The sequence below is a fragment of the Marmota marmota genome, unplaced genomic scaffold (genome assembly GCF_001458135.2).
Source record: "Marmota marmota marmota unplaced genomic scaffold, marMar, whole genome shotgun sequence".
Taxonomy (NCBI): Eukaryota; Metazoa; Chordata; class Mammalia; order Rodentia; family Sciuridae; genus Marmota; species Marmota marmota.
In genome coordinates, this window is record NW_026000207.1 from 782,998 (window position 1) to 789,966 (window position 6,969).

Consider the following 6,969-nt stretch of genomic DNA (forward strand, 5'->3'; position numbering starts at 1 on the left):
AGGAAAGGAGGAGGAAGAGAAGGAGAAATAAGGAGCAGGAGAAGGAGAAGGAGGAGGAAAAGGATAAGGAGGAGAAGGAGGAGGAGAAGGAGGAGGAAGAGGAGGAGGAGGAGGAAGAGGAGGAGGAGGAGAAAATATCACATAGTCCTGTGCCTGATACCATCCACAGTGAAGCTAGATGAATGTATAAAGTGTTACCCAGGAAATCCAGTTGGAGAAATACACAAAGTGGATACATATCTACCAGGAATATGCATTCATCCTGTTACTAAACACACCCATTCACATGTGCAGTTACATCGCTCTACCTCATTTTATATAGCTCTTCTTCCACCACTTCAAATAACTCATTAGCTTCTACCCTTCTGAAACTCATTTCCACAGGAAACTTCAAGGGCTTTAAAAATATTTTCATATTTCTTAGCCAGTTTACAATTGTAAAGTTCTGGTACAATACTTATTAGTTCACTGTCTTGCTTTTCTAGTTAATACCCTTTTGTGTCCCACTAATTCCTGTGGGATTCTTTATTGCTAACTGTATGGCTTAGTATTCCCTAAGAACATGTAGGTTGCATTATAGCACAAATGAATATGGTGTCTTCCCCAGGGTATATTCTTAAGTGATAAGAACATGGGTCAGAACAGTGTCCAAAATATGCCTCATTATTTTAATCCAATAGAGACAAATATATAAAGGAGAGTTAATATGGTAAGAGATGGAAATAAGAGGTTTTTATGGAAATTTCTGATGTTATAGTTTTGGCTTTATGCAAATGAAAATATTTTACATAATTACTAAAGAAGATTAAGTCAGAATGAACTTACAAACTCCATAAAATCAAAATTAAAACGAAGAAAAAGTGAACCTAATTTTGTGTCAGTGTGGTAGCCTATCCATGCAAGGAAAAGTGGGGTTTCTTTAACATACACACATCCACAAGCACAACTAAGTAAATATTAAAAAATGGATATATCTAAGTCAGTATCATTGTCATTATATTGCACTGAATTGCAAACTGGGTTGTGTGTACAAAGTCTTCACCTCTGCATTATTTCTTATCCCTGCTTGTAGATCCATAATATTTCAATAAAATTTCAATCAAAATCCCTGGGAATATGTAAGGCCAACATAAGACATCATAAACCTTGCCCATAATCATATCTTGGAAAACACCTTTGGTATGGTTACATTGAAATAAACAATGTTAATTGGTAGTATAATTGGTAATCAAGACTTTCAGCGTTGGCCAAAGGAAGTACAAATACTGACACATACACACACACACATACACACACACACACACACACACATATGCAGGGCATGGGGGTGCACACCTGTAATTCCAGCTATTTGGGAGACTGAGGCAGGAGGATTGCCAGTTCCAGGACAGCCTGACTTATAGCAAGAATCTGCCTCAAAAAAATTAAACTGTGATTTTTGGAATAATAATTCATGCTTTACATAAGCATACATATTTTGTATTATTTCCTACTGAAAAAATGTAGACATTGTCAATTGAGTAGATGGTCTTGACCATGATCAGATTGTCACTGAAATGTCATTTCTTACTAGAAAGAAAAAAAAAGGCTCCAGAAAGTAAGTGCTGATTACAGATAGGCTTAAGAGAATCCCAAAACTTGTCAGCTAGGAACTTTAGTCATTCAAGGGAAATAATTCAATGGAAGGGAATTCAAATGCAAAATAGCCATATGTGACAATCATCCAGAAAATAATGACTCTGAAGACTTAAAGCTCAACTTGTATGTTCAAGTGCCATTTAGGTGAATCTCGATATTCATGAGGGGATTTTTAATTCTACTAAATTAACTTATATACATTAAAAACTACCATAGGTAAACATTAAAATTTCATGAGCTAGTTTTTTCTTAAAAGCAGTTAATAAAGATGAAATCAATCATTTCTCTGCTTTCTCTGCATGCACTGGTTTGTTAACCAAATTAGATGGAGGAGAGTTTTGTGTCAGATTTCTCTGAGATGAAGTAAAAAGAATTGATCGAAACAGCAAACACTGGTGTTCTTTATCAAAGTAAGAGAATTACCGAAGATGGAGGAACAGTGGTGGGAGTTTAATGCAGGGACCTATGAACCACAGAGGAACCCGAGTGTCAGGGAAAGGTCACCCCAGGGGCCTGCACTGCCAATGAAGTGCCCTTAACCATTAACTGAGTCTGGGTTCTACCAAGTTCCATTGATGATTCAGCCAATGTCTTCAGTGGAGTGGAAAAGGTAATAGAATGCTGGATATTATCCCAGAGCACTGATCCTTTTATCATCTTCTTCATGAAAATGAGAAAAGAAGAAAGGAAAGAGGAAGGTCTGTTAGTTTTTTTTTTAAATAAGCTTCAAGGAAACACAGCAATGGTAGGTGTAAAATGTTTTGATACTTGTTAAAATTAACTGATTTTTTTTCAAAATTAGGTAAGTTTGTACATGATGTGACATTGATGGCATTTTTGATGGAATTCATCTGTGTGGCTGTAACGGGGACACTGAGGTCCTCCTAGTGAAGGGTGTCCACTTTGAGACAGACATCCTTACTTACTGGTGAATGAGGATGTATGTTGGGCTTTCCATAAAGAGCTGCCCATAGGATTGGGTGCAGTGCAACAGGTGTGTGCTGATAATTATTTGTTGAAGCTTCTGATGCATCCATATCCTTTATTACACCCTTTTCTTTTCTGTATATTTCTTAGTTTCTTTTATAGTAAATTTCAAAGTCTTCTTTTAATGCATAATTTTATTTTGTGAGATGTTTTCCTGATGTTATCTCAGAAAGAAAACAAAGGTGCTGGGCGCACACTTGTGATCCCAGCAGCTCAGGAGGCTGAGGCGGGAGATTGAGAGTTCAAAGCCAGCCTTAGCAACAGTGAGGCACTAAGCAACTCCGTGAGACCCTGTCTTTAAGTAAAATACAAAAAATAGGGCTGGGGATGTGGCTCAGTGGTTGAGTGTCCCTGGGTTCAATCCCAAAGAAAGAAGACAATTGTATTGGCACCAGCATGTAGGGTCACTATTATTGTGCTTGTTTGGCTCAGTCAGTGGAACAGATGAAGGAGATGCATGTGTAAGAAAAGGCAAGCATACAAACTAAGATATTGTTGATAATTCAATCTAAATGGCACATGCTTCAAAGGCACCACAGACTCACAAAGTTATTGTTAGGGTTAAAAATTAATTCAGGATGTCACATATGCTAGATGAATTACCAGAAGGCAGCAGATTTGCTGTATGTTGAAAATCATAACTTTGAGTTTTATTACTTTATTGTAAAATAAATCAATGCAGGATAGTTAAGTTCTGGCAAAAACACAGAGATTTTTGAGGAAATATCGAAGAATAACAAAACACTATAGAAATATCAAGATCATAAATAAGTAACAGCAGAGATACACTGAAGCCCAAGATAAAATTCCAATATTTAATTTTTTTAACTAAGTAATTTATTGAACAAAAGAAAACAAAATCATATTTTATCTAAATTACCTCTCGTATTAGGGAAATAAATTTTTTCAATACATCAAAATTACACATAAAGAAAGACATTGTGGGGCTGAGGTTGTGGCTCAGCGGTAGAGCGCTCACCTAGCATGTGCAGGGCCCTGGGATTGATCCTCAACACCACATAAAAAAATGAATGAATGGAATAAAGATATTGTGCCCATTTACAGCTAAAACATACTTTTTTTAAAAAAGGGAGTCACTGTGTATTGAAAAAATTCAAAGTTAATGACAGAGAAAAAGAAATCTATAAAACTAATCTCACACAAACACATATTTTGAGAAATATTAATAATTAATTCATGGAGAAACAGTTTAGAGTTTGTTATTAAAAGACTTCGGTAATTAGTTCTTTATGGTAAATTTATACTGTACCCAGTAAAGTATAACACACTGAAGCAACAATACAAAGGACAAATCTAGATGAATATATTGAAGAATATTTTTCATAATCTGGGGTTAAAGAGACATTATTATTCATGCCTCAAAGTACTAATCATATTATTCAAAGTAAACTCATACTAATATTGGTAGAAATTATATTAAAAAACAAGAATTCTCAAATATGTGAAGAAGTGGAAATTATTGACTATAACCTCAGCAATAATACTAATTAAATGAACACAATATAAAACAAATAATGGGAAAGTGTACAGACTCCTTAGGAAAAAGAATAAGCTTGCAGAAAGAAAACGGAAGATGAAGTCAGCGGTGCAGAAGAAGTCCATAAAACAAATTTCTCACCCACATGTCAACTGTTTTTCTGAGGAGCAGGGTTGTGTCCCCAAGCCCACTTAAAGCAGCCATAGAAGGCGGATCTTTACTCCCACCAGTCCTTAAGCCCAAGGGATCAAATTCTAGGGATGGAGATGAAGAGGGATCTGGGATAGAGAGAGAGAGACTGAATCTCATGAGCCATGGAGGTGCAGAGAGCACAGGTGGAGATCATGAGCCACTCGCCTTGCCTCATGGCCTGGTAAAATGAGGAAGATGTGTGCACCACGGAGAATCCAGCACATGCCTGAGTAGCTGCACCCCGACTGCACCTCTTGCCCAGCCCCCTGTAAATAAGCTTCAAGGAAACACAGCAGGTACACACTGAAACCCACACCAATGGGTGGGCCACCCTCTAAAGTAGCCCGCATTTCCACTTAAAGTGGAACTCCTCGCTTTGCCCCAAGACATCTCTCTTTTGAGACTGCCCCCCTCACACACACACCATTCTCCCTTGAAAGCGCATCTACTTTCCTAAATACATATCTATGTGTGCAGTTGGAGGAAAAAAATCTGTCTGCAGAATTCCCACCAATTGCTAACACTGTCCTTTTTGGGATCAGGAAAGAGAAGGACTATGTGGATATGTGTCTCAGTGGATATTTAGTTTTGTACACATATGGATTCATTGAAACACACTCAGTAAAACTTATAATTCCCAAGTTTGAAATGGAAAAACTAGGAATCCCCCAGAAATTTCCAGCATCATGAAAATAAATGACAAAACAAAAACAGTGAAGAAAAATAAGGTGATAAGGAATGACATCATCTGGAAGATAGATTACAAGTGAATTCAAACAGGAAACACACTCTTCCACAGAGAGTGAATGGGAATCTGAGCTCTGGCGTAAATCAGAGCCTGAGAGGCAACCCTGCTGTGCAGGGACTCAGACAGAATGCCTCCTGGTTCCCGAATCTCACAGTTCTGTGAAGACATGGGGAGGTACAGCAAAGTGCTCCTGCTCCCAAGTACAGGGAAGAGGAAATGCCTGCCAAAGGGCATCTGCTCAGAATCATTTCCTCTGAAGAATGACTATCTCACAAACTGGGGTTTGCGTTGGAGTGAAGCAACACTAAAGTTGAAATAGTACACAGGTTGCTAAGATACAGGGACAGATGAGATGGGCAGATAATCTCATAATCTGACTACAAGCCTATTTATATCAGGGCTGGTCCAGAGGGCAGCCTGGCCTTGCAAAGGAGAGTGTCGACTGAGGGTGAGAATAGCACTACACAGGCGCCTACATGATTTGGTTAGAGTTTAGAAGAATATTTGCCTGTTGTGAGTATTAAGACCTGATTAGTCCATATTTCACAATGTGTGTGCTAACTTCAGCTGTGCCCTTTCTGAAAGGGAGAGGCTGAGGTGCCTGTCGTTGGACTGACAGACATGATTAAGAACCTTCCACTGATAACAGAAATTCAGGGACCTATTGTTATGGACTGTGTTTCGTGCTGCCTTCCCTTTCCCAAAACAAAAGAGCAAGAGGCACATACACAGGCCTAAGACCCGCACACAGATATCAAGTCTGTCCTGGTACGACCTCCCACCGCCTCAGTACTGAACCTTTTGGAACAAGTGCTTCAAGGGAACCCTGTTCAGTACCCGGCATGGAGATGTTCCAGAGAGCAGGTAATTGGGATGCGGGAGGGGAAGCAGGCACCAGGCAGCACACAGACAACAATGGGGGTGGCCTGTGGATCCCCTCACAGGCACTTTCTCCTGGAGTGTGTCTGTTTCTATGTATCGGCTAGATGACAGCTAGCTAGCTAGTTATCACCTATATGAAGAGTTTTGATTCCAACTTCAGAAGGATGATATAAAAATTATTCTCAAATTTCCAAATAAACTTCAAGCATATGAGGCTTAACTGAAATAAAAGCTACTTACCAAGTCTGAGTTTGCCTCCTACGGGGTACCAGCGTCACAGGGGATATCTGGATAAAGTTTTGAGACTTCATGACTGTGTCTCCTTGCTGGGAAGTGATGATCTCTGAGAACATGTGTGAATAAAGCAAGTTTCTGGACTTATTATACTATCATGCATATCTAAAAAGGAATAAATAAAAAGTGAATAATAAAGATGCCCAAAAGGAGTACTGGTAGCAGGTGGGGAAAACTAGTTACTTACATATACAAGCAAAATATCCATGTAGGAAGAGCAGAGATCACTGACATCAACTAAATGAAAAAAAACTAAGCACAGGACCAACCAGAACTGGTACTGAATTTAAGTGTTTGTCTACAAAATAAGACTTCTTCCCCCATTTCTAACAGCACCAAGGGTAGTAAAATTAGAGGAGGAGACAGAAAGTCAGCCGAGTTTGAAATAGGATTCAGAGTGTTGCAAATGGAAACTGTGGTCCTATTCATTTAGCAGTTCAACAAATATTTATTAGATACCCTATAAGTTTCGGGCACATTGCAAGATATGTAGGATGTATCAGGAATCATAGTATAAAAGAAATTTCCCTACATGGAACTTACACTGTGGTTGATGGAATCAGTCAACCAGAAATTCATCTACAGTATTAAGTAGCATAGTATTTTACAAGACCCTATTACAAACAGAAAAAATAATCAGAACATAGAGAAAAGTCAAAGGGCTAGGTTGAAATTGCATGTTGGATATCCTTGGCTGGATTCATAGTAAGAATGACATTTGAGGAAATAC

At 38.5% G+C, this 6,969-nt stretch overlaps 1 long non-coding RNA gene across 1 annotated transcript in view; it reads left to right on the plus strand.

The window, feature by feature from the left end:
- LOC125612795 overlaps positions 1-5,833 on the plus strand; it is a 9,873-nt gene extending 4,040 nt beyond the window's left edge. Inside the window, exons 2-3 of the long non-coding RNA XR_007343267.1 lie at positions 5,161-5,171; positions 5,823-5,833. This is a non-coding gene — a long non-coding RNA (uncharacterized LOC125612795). The remainder of the gene's footprint in view (positions 1-5,160; positions 5,172-5,822) is intronic.
- Positions 5,834-6,969: the final 1,136 nt, after the last annotated feature.